This window comes from Sturnira hondurensis, unplaced genomic scaffold, assembly GCF_014824575.4.
Source record: "Sturnira hondurensis isolate 20B ecotype Veracruz unplaced genomic scaffold, ASM1482457v3 Scaffold0001872, whole genome shotgun sequence".
Lineage (NCBI taxonomy): Eukaryota > Metazoa > Chordata > Mammalia > Chiroptera > Phyllostomidae > Sturnira > Sturnira hondurensis.
Genome location: NW_028074503.1, coordinates 24,453,566 through 24,469,680, shown reverse-complemented (window position 1 = coordinate 24,469,680; position 16,115 = coordinate 24,453,566). Strand labels below are relative to the sequence as shown.

Genomic DNA, 16,115 nt, shown 5'->3' with positions numbered 1-16,115 from the left:
TCCTTTACCCAAATGGCCCAAGAAATTAGAAGTTCTCTTGCCTGATTTTTACACTTTTATGACTTCCATCACTATCAGCAGTCACTTCCTGCTGCTTTGAGTATGTTGACACAGATTCTCTTTAATTTTGTGTCTCTAATCTTCTGTGAAGTAAGAAAGCAAATTGATCTTATTAGAAGTCCATGTAAACCAACAGCAAGTAACCCTTACAGAAGAACTGACGAGACCCTTTTATGAGTAAAAAACTGACTAAAGCACCCGTGAGATGAACCTGACTGTTAGGACAAAGCTTCAACATGAGAGAACCCTGGCTGGTGCGGCTCAGTGGATTGAGTGCTGGCCTGCAAACCAAAGGGTCACCAGTTCAATTCCCAGTCAGGGCACATGCCTGGGTTGCAGGCCAGGCCCCCACCGTAGGGAACACATGAGAGCAACCCCACACTGACGTTTCTCTCCCTTTCTTTCTCCCTCCCTTTCCTTCTCTCTAAATAAATAAAATCTTTTTAAAAATTAAAATATCATGAGAGTGGGGGGGGGACAATGACCACTTAGTGCTCACACGGTGCTGGGCAGCATTCTAGGGCCTCTGCACATGTGAACAAGTTTCCTCCACAACAGGCCCATGGAAGGGACACCATCATCAGACCCACTCTGCAGGTCAGTCCTGAGGCACAGAGAAAGGAAGACTAACCACAAGGGGCTGGAGTGGAAGGCACGGATTCTGGAGGAGCAACAGCGTGAAATGTGCTGGTACAGTCATGGGTCACAGCTCCTACAAGAACCCTGGCAATAGAGGCATTGGGGGAGCAGGAGGAGGAGGAGGAGGCAGGACACTGGCATGTGTTTGCCTAGCACCAAGGTCCCCTCTTTTCAGTGGCTACGGGAGGAGGGCAGATGTGGGAGTCCCTTCACCGAGGGCCTTAGTTGCTAAAAAGTCCCCAGTGCAGCCACCTTTGCTCCGTGGAACAGAGGGGAGACAGGAAATGAAAGCCCATTGAGCTGGCAGACCTCTGGGGAAGCTGACAACTCCCTGCCTCGGTCAGCATCACTGTGAGAAGAGGGCAGCCAGGGTGAGGATTGATCCTGCTGCTGCTGCTGCCTGTGGGAGGCGGGGAAGGGGGGTTGCGGATGGCCCTTGACCCCTCTGCTTTGTGGCCAAATTGTCCACGTGGTTCTTATCAGCAGCCTCTGGTCTAGCTGAGGACTGACAGCCCCTCCCTGTGACCTCCCTGCCCACAGGTGTGTGACAGGATTTAAGCAATCCTTACATGAACAGCAGCCAACTGTCGAACGTTTACTAGCGAGACTGCAAACACAGTCACAGGAGCAGTTCCTGTAGCTCGGGAAGGTCCCGGCCCTCCCACACCGCAGCCTCCAACACAGGTAGCAAGGGGTCGCAGGATCCCTAAGGCGTCCAGCTGTCAGGGCTTGCAGATCCTCCTACCTGCTTCACACAGGAGGTGTCACCTGGACAACTGTCCTAACTGATCACTGACCGCCACTCATTACACCAGGAAAAGTCATTTCTCGCATACCTTACCCTAAATAAGCCTTGGGTGCAGACTTCAAGGACACGTACAAGGCTGAGTAACTGTCTCGGGAACGTTGGTTACTAGTGAGGCTATATCAAATGCTAAGCACTTACCCTAGGGCATAAAGTGAAGTTAGATTGTGTCTACCATCCCGCTCCAACTTCTTATATGGAGATATTTTTAAAGATTTCATTTATTTATTTTTAGAGAGAGGAGAAGGGAGGGAGAAAGAGAGGGAGAGAGACATCAGTGTCAGTGAGAAACACCTATCGGTTGCCTCTAGCACCCAACCAGGGACAGAACCCACAAACCAGGGCATGTGCCCTGCCTGAGAATCGAACCTGTGGCCTTTTGTTTTGCAGAATGACCTCCAACCAACTGAGCCACACCGGTCAGGACTTCATGGAACTACCTTACAGCAAACTATCACACAGATACTCCCGGGCTCTAAGCTCAGGGGCAGGGCTGGCCATTATGGTACAAAAACAGGGAGTGGAGTTCTGGATGCGGAAACCCCAACATGGGGACTTAGAGGTGGCCAAGTGCAAACACGGGTACCTAGATCATACCAGCTAAGAGATATCGGGCTGTTGGCTGGAGAGGAAAAAAAATTTTTTTCTTACTAGGCAAAGGTTTAAGATTCTAAATTATTGGGTCTTTTCCTCAGGATGGAGGGAAAACTAACTGAAGTGTGTCTGGAAATGAAGAGAACATTCTCCATAAACCCTTCACACTGAGTGCCTGTGGCGGCAGCAGGGTGTGGAGAGGGGTGTAGAACGTGCCCGGTGATCGAGGAAGTGAAGGGAAAAGGTGCGAAACCATATTCCCAGGCTTGACTCCCCACAGGGGTCAGCACGCAGTCTTGCTGAGAAACAAAATCATCATGCACTCAGGCCATGAAGCAGTAAACAGGATCTCCAGAAACAGGGGGAGCTCAAGGGTGGACTCTGGCAGTGAAGGGGTTCATCCGGCTCCGAAGACGCAGGCAGGCTGGGGCAGGGCGAAGCCTGCATCTGGGAAGCCAGCTCGGTGCACACCTACCCGTATCATACGAAGACACACAGAAGGAAGAGGAAGAGGCTCTGCCAGGTGGTTCCATTGGTTGGAAGGAATCCCATCCACCAAAACTTGTGAGTGCGATCCTCCAGCGGGGTACAGCTGGGAACCAATGGACTGATGTCTGTCTGTCTGTCTGTCTGTCTGTCTCTTTCTCTCCCTTCCTCTCTCTCTCAAATCAATTAGCATATTTTGGGGTAAGGATTTAAAAAAAAAAAAGAAGGAAGAGGAAGAGAAGGGGTGTGGCAGTGGAAGGGCGGGAAGAACTGAGACTTGGGAGGAGAGCGCAGCGTGTTTCAGAGGAGGGGATGATCCGGACGGCTTCGTGGCCCCAGGGTCCATGCTGCTGGCGCTCCAGACCAGCCGACTGCACCCTGATTTCTTAATCTTCCATCCTCCAACCACGAACAGCACCAAAGCTTAAAATAACGTTTAGTGAATACATTGATTAAAAAAAGAAGTAGACAGGAATAAAAATAAACTATATATGCTTCAAAATTTTCCAACTGGTATGAAATGACTTTCCAAATCCAAGCGAACTAGAGCTTTTTCCTCAATTTTAATCTCTCCTTCCGAAGAGGTCCTTTGGCACTAACATCAGTCAAAAATGCTTGAGGACAATTCTGTCCTTCAGGACGCCTTTGGCTGCAGGTAACCAGACACTTACCTCAAGTACATTTATTGGCTTAAACCGTAAGTACACTCACTGCTCCCACACCTGGAAGCCACAGCCATTGCCCTGAGCGTCTCTGGGCTTCACGCTCCACTGGAGGTGGGGAGACCACCTCAGCTCTCCCTGTTGTCTTTTGACATGAAGGGCACTTTTCTCAGACGCTCCCAGCAAGGCCCCTCTCAGATGGCCTATCGGGGTTCTCTGCACAGTCCTACGCTGATCATAAGCAAGGGTGGTGCCCTTAAACCAACCAGATCCATCCCTACAGCTAAGGGGGAGGAGGGCCAGTTTCTCCTGAGATACCCAGGAGAGGTGGGGAAGAAGGTTTCTGAATAAATTGGAATTAGTTGAATAGAAGAGAAGATGCAAATGGATGTGGGATAGACAACCAGCAACAAATACTACAAATGCCGCAAGCTAGTCACTACGGGAGACAAAACTGTAAGTCACAGAGTATTCTCTCCAAAACAATTGGAGTGTGGTCAGGGAAAAGCACATAAATGGAAAATGATTACAACATACAAAGCAGTGTATATTAAGTACCAAATACAATGCACGCCACTGGACAGAATCCAAGACAGAGTCATCTTAAACCAAACTCTGTTCTATCAGAAACTGAGTCGTACAGGCAGACACTGGAGTTTTTGAGAATGCAGACATTTCCTAATTAAATATCGTAATCGGCTTTGCAGTCCTTAGAGAAATGTGTTCCAATTAGAGGTTGTATTGCAATATAATAAATAGATTAAAATCCAAGGCCATTTTTAACAAACATAGTCTTTGAGATGATTTAGGATTACATTCCACACAAAAGCAGAAAATACAAAGTAAAATATCTGTGGAAAGTTACTGGAGCTTAGGCTCCTGCTGATAATCCCTTTAGAAATACATCCATAGGTGATAGACTTCACTGATAGCTCCACTCTCGGCTATACAAATTTCAGCTTAGAAGTGAAGTGAAGACTGATGGGTTTTTCAAAAAAATTTCTATTTACAGATCAGTGAAGTGAGAATTAGTGAGATTCGGCTGTAATGTCTAATTAGGATTAATTAGCTAGTGTTCTCAAAGCATGAAGCAAGGATGAAATGTCGTACCAAGTTGGGTTGTACTGTAGTACAGAGGCTGAATATTAATTCTGTTCAAAAAAAGATGCATCCAAATAAGATACGTAGATACATTTAGGGTGTGCCAGACAGTGGAAAAATCTAGAAGTCACCTCCTTAACCAGGTGGTCAAGGATTAACATAATCAGTGATGTCTGTGGATGTCTTATATCCACTGAGAGGATATCAGGAGGAGACCTCACCTCTGTGTTCTTTCTAAAAACCCCAGTCTGATCATGAGAACACCATCAGGCACACCCAGCTCAGGTGACATGCTACAGGACTAGACTGCCAAGGTCATGACTAAACAAGGAAAGACCAAGAAATTGTCACAGACCACAGGAGGCCGAGGAGACATGACAACTGAGTATGATGTCATGCCCAGGAACGAATCCTGGAATAGAATAAAGACATTAAGTAAAATCCAAATAAATGGTGGTGTTTGTTTTTAAAAACAGCTTTTAAGAGATGAATTATGAAGATAAATGTGTGTGGCAATTTTTAAAACAAAAGCCATCCATAAACTGAGAACACAATATCAAGGTTGCCTGTGACTCTTTCAAAAAATGCAGTGATTGATTTTTTTTTTTTGAAGGCATGAAAGAATTCTTTCCTGGCTGGGCCACTGCTCACTGTGAGAGGAAACTTGGGAAGGCATTATTACATGTGTGAGAGAGGGCAGAGGCTGGACAAACTGAGATGACCTGGGAAGAAGACCGGTAGCAGCAGTTAGGGAATGAAACAGGAAGGCACAGTTTGTGCGGGATTCTAGTCCTGAAGGCATGTGATCAAGGTGCGAATTCCTGGAGGGCAGGAGCCATTTCTCCCTCATTTTTACAACCTCCACAGTGCTTGACATGCAGTAGATGTTTAACACTGAAGTCAGTTAACTCAATGTAGAAGTTCAAGTTTCAAGGTCCAACATTTCTCAGGCGGTTCCAGCCAGGAGGGGAGGGACTGTGAAGAATGGATGACTAAAGGTGAATTTTTAAACACAGAGGGACTGAAAAGGTTGATCTATGGTCCCAAACTCTACTACACTTTCCTTTCTTCCCCATGAGCTCAATTTCTCCAATGAATCATAGGACAGCCTTAACTAGCAATGCTCTCTAATGTCATACCACTATACACATTTTCACAGCTCTGACTACTTAATATCTCATTTAACATTATCAATAATCTTGAAAGAGAAAAACAGCATTAATTTAAATTTTCAGATGAGGACGTCATGGCCCAAAGAAGTGTCTATATGGAGTTGGGCTCAGATGGAGTCCCAGGGTGACCTAGGTATACCTTCTCAAACAAGCATCCGTCTTGGGCTTTAGATAGCATCTTCATTAATATTTAACAGCTAAGTAGAATTGACACAGATCTTAAGTATCTGACGTAAAGACCATGTCCACCTATATAACCATCACCCCAATCAAGATACAGAATGTTTCTCTTACCCTAGAATGTCTTCTCATGCCCCCTTCCAGTCCATTCCCACCCATTAGTGACAAAGGCAACCACCACTCTGGTTTCTATCACCATATGTTAGTTTTGTCTGTTCTTGAACTTCATACACATAGAATCACTTAGGAAGTATTCTTTTTTTCCTGGATTTTTTTCACTCGCTAATATGTTTCCGAGAGTCTATTGCATGGATCAGCATTTCATTCCTTTTTTATTGCTGAGTACTTTTCCATCTCCCATGATCATACGACAATATACTTACCACTCCCAGTTGACAGGGTTGATTCCAGGTGAGGACTATCATGAATAAAGCTGCTATGCACATTCTCATTTGAGTCTTTTTATGGGCATATGTGTTCCCTTCTCTCATGTAAGGACCTAAGAGTGAAATAGCGTGGTGACAGGGCAGATGTATGCCTGAGTAAGAACTGCCAACAATTCTCCAAGATGGTTGTATCACTCGGCAATCCACCAGTACTGTATGAGTGTCCCAGAATATTCTATACTCTTGCCAACATTTGGTATTGCCAGTCTTTCTGATTTTAGCTATTCTAGTGATTGGGCATAGTTTCTCACTGTGCTTTTAACTTGCATTTCCCTTATGATAAATGATGTAAATCCCTTACTGGTAATTGGTATATTTTCTTTTTTCAGATATCCATTCAAGTCTTTTGCCCATGGTTTCCATTGGGTTGTTTGTCTTTTATTATTGACTTGTTGTAGGAGTTCTTTAACTACTGCATTTCAAGTCTTATTTAACCTCATGTTGCAGATATTTTCCCCCAGTCTGTAGATTGCCTACTCATTTTCTTCATCAACAAACAGTGTCTCTTCATGAACAGAAAGACCTAATTTTGATAAAGTCAAATATATCCTTTTTTGCCAGTATTTTTGTATTCTAGTCTCTGACTAATCCAAAGTCTTCTACGTTTTCTTTTTGAAATTTTATGTTTCACTTTCACATCACATCTATGATGTAACTCCAAGTAGTTTTGATGTGTACAGTGGATCTGAGATGGAGGGTTATCTTATTTGCAAACAGATATTCATGTTTGCCTAGCACCATCTGTTCAAAACTCTTTCTTGTTGAATTAACTTCACATCTTTGTCAAAAAAGCACTTAACTGTACACATGTGGGTGTATTTCTAGATTCAGTTCTTTTTCATTGATCTATTTGCCTGTCTTTATGCCAGTATCGTGCTATCTTTGTTCCTATAGTTTTAAAGTAAATCTTGAAATCAGATAGTATGAGTCCTCCAACTTGGTTTCTCATTTTCAATATTGTTTATGCTATTTTACAACTTTTAAATTCGCATTTTATTTTTAGATCACCTTGTCAATTTCTTCAAATTAACCTGCTATGGTTTTGATTGGGATTTTTAAAGGTACAGGTCAATTTGGAGGGAGTGAATATAGTTGTCACTGCAGCTAGTTACACAGTTAAAACAAGAATAATAGTTAATTGGCCCTGGCTGGTGTGGCTCAGCGGATTGAGCGCAGACCTGCGAACCACACGATCGCGGTTCGATTCCCAGTCAGGGCACATGCCTGGGTTGCAGGCCGGTTCCCAACAGGGGACCCACAAGAGGCAACCATACATTGATACTTCTCTCCTCTCCTTCCCTTCCTCTCTAAAGATAAATAAAAAAAATATTTTTTAAAAAGAATAATAGTTAACCTTTATGGAGTTCACACTATGAATCCTGCCATTTGCTCCTCTTTACAATAACCCAAGAAGCTTAGAATTAGTCCCATTTCACAAATGTGGGGTCCTCTCTCTAAAGACTGAGAAAGTATCTGCTCAAGTATATACAGCTAGTGAGCAAAGAGGCTGAGATGCCAGGCCAGTTGGGTTTGACCTTAAATCTCGGGCACTTTTCACCAGGCTATCTGAAGTTGACAGATAAGGGAAGCACCAGGGAGCATGGAAATCACGCCACGTGAGAAATGGTTTAGCGAACTAAAGATGGCTGTGCTGGGGAAGAATAGTGACAGGAAGACATGACAGTGTGTCCAAAAATACTTGATGAATCATTGTGTGAAGGACACCAGGGCAGAAACTGTAAGGGGCCAATTTTGATGCAAAGTAGAAAAAAAACATTAATTACTAGAGATGTCTTCACAGAAAGGCAGCAAAGCTGGTGATTAAATGCACTGACTGTGGATTCACACTGCCTGGGTTCCAATCTCATCTCTGTCACTTACCAGCTCTGTGGCCTTGGGCAGGTTACGTAACCTCTCTGTGTCTGAACTTCTTCATCTGTGAAACAGGGATCAAGTTCATGCTGGATCAATGACTCGTAACTGTAAAGGACTCACACAATGTATGTCTGAAACATAGCAGGTGCCATGTAAGGATTAATAGGTAAAAAATTTAGAAATGGAGTGAGCAATCTCATGAGTAAGTAAATTCCTCTCTTTGAAAGTGTTTCGAAAATGTCTGAATTGCCATCCCTGCATGTAGCTTTGGAGAAGATTTCTGCCTCAAATGAAAAGTTGGACTGCACAGTCTCTGAAGTTCCTTTGTTCAGTTTGAAGATCCAATTATTCTAAGTCAGCTCCTTTGGAAGTTGTGCAGAAAACAACAGGCATGGCGGCCTTCTCGCCTCAATCAATCGATCTACATTCTCACTTCGTTCAATCAATAAATCCCCAACTTGCTTGGAAACAAAAGCCTCTATGTGGTGTAAAGAAACCTAAGTCAGTCTGTGCCCCATTCACACATGGGTGATGGGGAAAAAAAGAGAGAGAGAGGGAAAGAAAGAAAAGAAAGACACCAAGAGGAGTTAGCAATTTGCTCTCGACATGGTTGCTTCCCCGTCTGTGGGATCCAGTGTTCGATTCCCCCGAGATGCATCGAAGGAGGAATGGCATTATTCTGCCTCAAAAGAAGATGGGTATTTTTGTCCTTAGTTCCACATCAGGGACTATTTCTTCTCCAGCTCTGGTCTTCATAGATTTGTACTTGTCTAAAACTTCTTAGCCCTCAAACCCTCCTTGCTCCAAATAAAGAACAGAACACAGCTTCCCAATAGACGGAGCCATTTGCCACGTCTGTCTGACCCTCTTCTGGGCCTCGCAGCAAATGCTGCTAGTTTTCCCAGCAGCATTTCTTATTCATGACAGGCAGGGCCTGCAAACCTTGAAAAAACTTTCATTCCTAAGTCCTTTGCCCTTCTCTCAATGCTTTCTGTCCACTTAGCTCCACTTGAAAATGAGCTGCTTAATTAACTTCCCAGGCCCTTTGGGTTAATTAAAATCAGCCATGCCCTAGAAGAGGCGGCTACATTTCTCACCACGGTCATGATCAGAGATTGTACTCCTCTCTCTTCACAGAGGAGAATCAATCTCAGCGTCTCATGAGGTGCTCATTATGAACCCTCTGCCCTAGAATGAAAAGCTGTCTCCCAAGTTTGGTAACTTGCTGGAGAAACTCTGAAATCAGTAATGAGGGGCCGGTAAGGGGTCCCATGTCAGAAATACTCGGGTGCTCAGTCACACACTGCTGATGTGTCACCTTGAACAACCCACTTAATCTTTCTGAGCTTCCATCCTCTGTTAGGAAAAAAATGGTAACACCAAGACCTCTAACAGGTACCTGTGCCTTACGCTTCCCATGCATCAAAGAGATGCTGTAAACAGATAAAATGCTTTATAGACCAGAAAAGCACTAAACAAATAAAAGGCTTGTTTAATGAGGCAGCTCCTTGGACACACTGAATGAAGAAACTAGGAACAATGCATGTCTTCGGGTAACTGAATTCTACACTGTCACCTAGGTCAGCATGCTACTTCTTCACCAGTTTGCGCCCTAAATGTTACCAGGTGTCAAAAGAAGCATCCTAAATGAGCATGGCTTTGGCCAGATACAGCTGTTGGGATCACATACAAGAGGCAGGATTAAGGGAAGGATGTGGAATCAGAAGGTGGGAAGCCTAGGTTCCAGTTTCTGTAGTCTTATTAGTGAGCTGTGAGATTCTCTCTGTATATCTTGTTTTCCAGACTCTCCCACTGACTGGGGTTGCTATGAGATAAAGTCATACGTGAGAAATGATTTACTAACTTAGAAATACAGTGGACAATATTATTGTGAAGATTTTACTGATTCAACCACAAAGAACCAAGGGCTTCTTTCCCTATGAGCTCAACCAAATCCAAAGCCAGCGGAAGTCAGGCCACTGAGGGTGCCAATGTGAATTTGAATAACCATCATTACTTAAAAAAAAAGAACTTACTCAAGGAAGAGGCCCTGATTTGGATCTCTACCGTCAAGAGTAGGTTTGTTAAAAGCACAAAACATAGTCTGTGTGGTTATTTCTCTGCAGATGAGAAGTAACCTGCTCAGTGCCTGCTCAGTGCTATGCTCCACGCTCTGGGGGACCATGTAACTTTCCATTTAAACCTGGACATTTGTGACACTAAAAGGAGACCTTAATAATTATGCAGGGACCACAAACTATACTGAGACTGACCCCCACAAACCAGAACTCATTGTCCGAGAACCTCAAGGACCACGGTATTGCCAAGCCACACCAGAATTTTCCCATCTGATGTAACATTATTATTCCACTCCAGTGATATATCTGTTTGCCTGTCCACTCTAATTCAGCACAGCAAGAAAGCCCATTAGCTGCAATCAAGGAAATTCCCTCCTTAACTTCTGTGAGGTGCTCAGAGCTGGATTGACAGATCCACATGACTTCTAATAGGACCCTACACTGTCCCTTATCCCTCCTCCGTGATGCACAGGTCCATGAATGAATGAACTCAAATGCCCTACAAAGAGAAAGCCACTACCAGGGCTAGGCAGAAACACATTTCCTGGTGGTCCTGCCACTGGCTGCAAACAGCAAGTTTTTATGCCACTAACTGGAATTCAAGTTAAAACATGCATATCTTTGCATCTTAACTTCATGACCAAGGCTATTAGTAAGCTATTAACAGTTGCTCTAGGCCCAAGAATTGCTCCTTCCTCATCACAGCGAGGCACCCTTCCGTGGGCATTAGGGTAAGCATTTTACAAGCTGGAAGTGTGCAAAGGCAAACACACTGATAGAGAGGACATAAGTTCTGGCTTTGCCACTGCTTGACCAAATTCTTAACATTCCTGGATTTCCGGTTCCTTCTTTCTACAAGAGAGCAATCTTACTCAGTGTTATCTTATAGAGTTGCCATGAAAATGAAATGTAATAATGCATCCAAAAGCTCTCTGGAAAAACAAAGGGCTCTACAAATATGTTGGCAATGCAAATTTGCAGGTGAGAGGACAACCACACAGAAAAATAGAAGCTCCAGCTGGGAGTTCTCAGTTAATTGCTATTTGAATGCCCCTGTACCCAATTCTCTCAGTGCATGCAGGAGCTAACAAAAGCTTGTTCAGGACGGAAGAATGTGGTTGAGTGGAAGGACAGAAACTAAAAGAGAGGACCATTTTCTAGCCACAAGCAATTGAAGAAGTGCCCATTTGACCATATTATTTGAATTTGAAACACATTTGGCTCCAAAAGGCTTTGGACACATCATTATTACAAAATTTAGAATTTGCATTTTTTCTATCATCTAATGGGCTAACTCTTGGGCCATTTCTTGAATTTGTTTTTCTCCATCCATATGTGTCTGTCTGAATTGAGTTTGGGTTGGATGCACAGAGTCATCTTCTGGACCAAGGCCATGGTTCCTGGAGCTATGGACCACCCCAGAGAGGACCCCAAACAGGGTCTGGACTGTCAACAGGCAGAGGACCCATGTTCCAGGACTGTTCCCCTGGCTTATGCTCACACTGGGCTGAACGTTCTGTTCCCGAATTTTCACAAATGTTTCATGCATGCTTAGTGGATTTAACAAACAGCCTTCTTTGTTATCTATAGATGGGACACACTAGTAAAAATGTCTGAGTTTCACCCTGGCTGGGTGGTTCCATTTGTTGGAGCATTATCCCATACGCTAAAAGGTTGTAGGTTTGATCCTTCATCAGGACACATACCTAGGTTGTGTGTTCAATCCTCCGTCGGGGCATGTACAGGAGGCAACCAATCAAAGTTCCTCTGTCACATTGATGTTTTTCTCTCTCCAATCAATAAACACATACTCAGGTGAGGATTTTAAAAAAACATGTGAGTTTCTCTTAGCAAGTAGACACATGAACGATATTGCAGTGGGCAGACTCCGCATTTGGCCACCACCAACTGCTCCCACGCACAGTTTAGCCACCCCACACATCCAGAAGTGGAGTCTGTGTATGCTGCCTGTCCGTCTGGGCTGGCCTCGTGACTCGCTTTGACCCAGAGAAGGTGGTGGAGAGGACGTTCATTCTGAGACTTCTGAGTCTGGGTCTTAAGAGAACCGACAACTTCTGCTCACTCCCTCAGATGCCAGTCTTTACATAAGAAGTCCCTCTACCCTGAGACCACCACACTGTAAGGAAGCCCAAGCTTGACACAGAGAGAGACCACACAGAGGCACACGGAGGCGAGAGGCATGTGGGCAAAGCCTGGGACCTTCTGGCTGGCCCGGCCCCGTCAGCAGCTGAGAGCAGCCACATGAGGAGTCCCGTTTGATGCCGTGCAGAGCAGGAGAATCACCCAGCCAAGTGCGGCCCAGATGACACGATTATGAGAAATAATCAGTCGTTGTTAAGACACCATATTTTGGAGTGGTTTGTTACGCAGCAGTAAGTAACTGGGATAGCTGTGACTCTTTATTCTACCACAAAAGAGTGCTCAGAAATACTAGTGTAATGATATCATCCGCCATCTAGACAGAGAATTGCAAACCCTTCCATGTAGAAAATAGACCAAATCCCGCATTTGGTAGTCGTCTAGGAAAGTTCTGTCGTCTCCAGTGTGCTCCTGCTTCCCATCGCCCCTGACAAACTCTTTGAAAGCATCTACCACATCTTCGAGTAGGGGCCACACCTGGTGGGATGGGAGAACAGCTCTGGTGCAGACCTGGAGGCCTACGCTCCGGCCCTCCCTCACTCCCTTTTGACTTACTCCAGCCTTTGGGCAAGGCATTCAGTCTCTTCTGCCTGTTTCCCATCTATAAGGTGGAAATGAAATCACCCTATTGACTGAAAGGAACACTGCAATTTAAGGATGCCACCACCAGATGGCTACAGTTTATAAACAGAGTCGCCAAAATCCCAAAAGTAAAGATTAAATTTAAAAAGAAGGTAAGTTTCTATTTCCACAAATAGATAGAAATACTTGCTTGGAGTAACTGTACCGAACATTGTGAGGCCTTTATAACATCCTGGACAATAACAGTTGTCAGACTAAATTCTGTAACTGGGGATCTTTTTCCACCCTCAACCCACAGGCTCGTAGAGTTTCCCAGAGAGACCCCAAGGCCACGTGGGAAAGCCAGTCCTTAGTAGAGGGGGACTCAACCATCTCTGCTCGCTCATCCATTTGGTCAGACCCAGGAGCCATACCTTAAGTGATGTTTAAAATATGTTCACGATTTATCTGATACTCTCTTCCCTTTGAGTGTGGGCTGGACCTCATGACTCACTTCTAATAAACAGGGGCAAAAGGCACTGATCACATGCAGCTTCAGAGTCTAGGTCATCAAAGGCACTGTAAATTCCTGGTTGCTGTCTCTTGGATCACTTGCTCTGGGGGAGGCCAGGGGCTGTGTCATGTGACCCTCTGGAGAGGGGGCCACACAGAAAGGAACTGAGGCCTATCACCAGCCATAGGAGTGAACTTGGAAGCAGACTCTTCTGCCCAAGGCAAGCCTTCTGAGGTCTCTAGCCCTAGCCAATATCATTGTCATGACCTCATGAGAGCCCTTAAGCTAGAACCACCCAGCCAAGCTGCTTCCAAATGCCTGAACCATAGAAACTGTAAGACAACAGATGTTTGCTGGTTTAAGCTTTTAAAGTGTAGAATACTTTGTAATACAGTGATAGTTAATTATTGTAATGCATCTTGTTTCCTCACTTTTTAAGGAGAGACACTGATACAGTTTTGGAACATTGGGAGGACCCAGAGTGAATATGCAAAGGATAATCCTTACTGTTCATGAGTGAAGGGTGAATAATAAATGCATCTAATTATCCTACTGGGTGAAGATGAGGCAAAAGGCCCTTGGGCAGTGCTTGATGGATACTGGAAAGGTAGATGTGTTCGGATAATGAGTTGACTCAAAGCCAAAGGAAATTTTGGCACCTCAATCAAGCATCTAGTTATACAACAGCTACTGCACAACAGTAAGCAAAACAGAAAGCCCGAGGGTGGTACAAAAGAAGTTCTGTAACCAGTTTCTCTTCCTGCCCTTAAGGTTTACTATGCATCCAAAGAGACAAGACTAGCACAGTCAAGGCCATTAGAGAAAAAGACAGTTTATATTCCAGTGCTGGTCCATGGAGCAGGGCTGACAGTAAATAGCATGCAAGAGGGGGACAGACAAGGGAGAGGCCCCCTCAAATGACCCGAGAACAGACTTCCGAGATGGTACCCACAGTATGGCACGCTTCATTCAGAGACAAACAGCAGGCAGAATCAGGAGAAAGGCAGCTCTGTGAGGCCAGCCACAGGCCCATACAAATTTCCTTGGACGTCTGGCCAAACACTGTTAGAGACTCTCTAGCAAGAGAATCCCAGTTGAGTCATTAGCCAAATCCCTGGATAGCCCTCAGTGAGACATTCAGGCTGTGTCTCTTGGGACAGCATCTCTCCTGCCCTGACCAGCCACTAGGGCAAACATTGACAATGGATTATGCCCATTACTTTCTGCTCTTACCCACTCCTCCCACCTGAGGCAGGCGGCTGGCTCCCCCTCCTGCACTGTCCTCCCACACCTGGCTTTGGTGCTGGTTTGAAGCAACAAAGCCACCTTGACATAGCTGACCTGTCCATCCTGCTGCCACTGCCTCACAGCACAAACTACTCACGGACGCTGGTCATCAGCCTATTCAGGCTATGCCTGCCTCCCCAGCAGCAGCTCACTCAGACTTCCGAGGAAGACCCTGCCTCGGCCACTGGTGAAACCCCATGGCCTGAAGGAGGCAGGGGGGCAACAGGGGACATGGAGCCTACAAAAGCCCCAGGAGGCCCTCTGGGTCCAGACGAGAACTGTAAGAACTGAATTCCTCAAGAGTCACTTGTTGGAAATGTATCAATTACAGTGTGATGAAGAGCCCTTGAAGGGGAAACCACAAATCACATTTCCATTACCAGGTGAAGTGAGAGGCACCACAAGCGAAATCCATCACTGGTGGGGTTTGGTTTTTTTTAAAGATGGGCCAGGGACAGAGGAGAACTCACTCCCCCAACTCCTTTTGCATTTGTCCCTTGTACCATTAGCTCACTGCAGCCCTCTTTGCAGTTTTCTCCATGCATGACTCGCTTACAACTGCCAGCAAAGGAGTGGGCTTTATCTGCTTCAAACATCCCTGTCCATCCATAATGCCCAGTACCAGAGCCATCTGGAGGGCACCACGAATTAGGACACTGCCCTGGGCAAGAACGACCCCCACACTGAAGGGCTGGGAGGCAGGGAGGTGGGGTTGCCAGCAGGTGGCTGGACTATGACTCAGGGGAGGAACAGGAGGAAAAAAGCATGGCTCTCAGGAAGAACTCAAAAATAAAAAGAAATAAATGTTAAAAATCAGAGCAATACAATAGATACACAACATGCAGAGAACATCCCTCCTCAACCTCATCCAAGCTGAGTAGGTGGGCCAGCCCTACTCCCTCCTACACAGGCCCCTCTTATAGTTGCCTTTTTGAGGTTTGCCTGCTTCAAGGTTACCCTTGACATTCATCTTCCTGTAATTATCCTTGAAAAATAATATCTGTGTAGGAGAAGCACAGGACTGATTGCCTGGTTCCACTCCGAAAGCACACATGGTAGATGCTCCAAAAGCTAGTCTACGCACCATTGGAGATGGCTTTGAAAAGCTTGCAACACTGAGCAGAGACACAGGGTGTCTCTGTGTCTCAAGATGACGTAAAGGCCACGTCCCCCGTGGCCTCATCACTTCCCAAGGGGCCTCCAGGAACAGTCCGCGGTATCTCCTGTTGGATTTGCTCCCTCTAGGCAAATCCAATCACACTGCTCACCTGCTTAAAATCCCTCAATGACTCTTCTTGCCTTTTGGGTCAGTTCAGGCTCCTCTATGTGGAGGATGGCCCCCCGAGATCCTGCTCTGCCTGTCTGTGCACACTAAGCTACCTCTCCCCATCAAACTCTTCACCCATCACCCTAAACCTTGAGTGGCTCCCTGCACCAGGCTTGTTCATGGTATGTTCTCTGTCACCTTCATCCATGCTACCCCTGAAGCACTGCT

The 16,115-nt window shown here is 45.3% G+C and overlaps 1 long non-coding RNA gene across 1 annotated transcript; it reads left to right on the top strand.

Annotated features, from left to right (window-relative positions):
* The first annotated feature begins 3,417 nt into the window (after positions 1 to 3,417).
* LOC118978704 (uncharacterized) lies at positions 3,418 to 15,385 on the top strand. Its single transcript, XR_005064776.1, has 3 exons — positions 3,418 to 3,493; positions 12,190 to 12,992; positions 14,105 to 15,385. It is a non-coding gene; the product is annotated as an uncharacterized LOC118978704 (long non-coding RNA).
* The last annotated feature ends 730 nt before the right edge of the window (positions 15,386 to 16,115 follow it).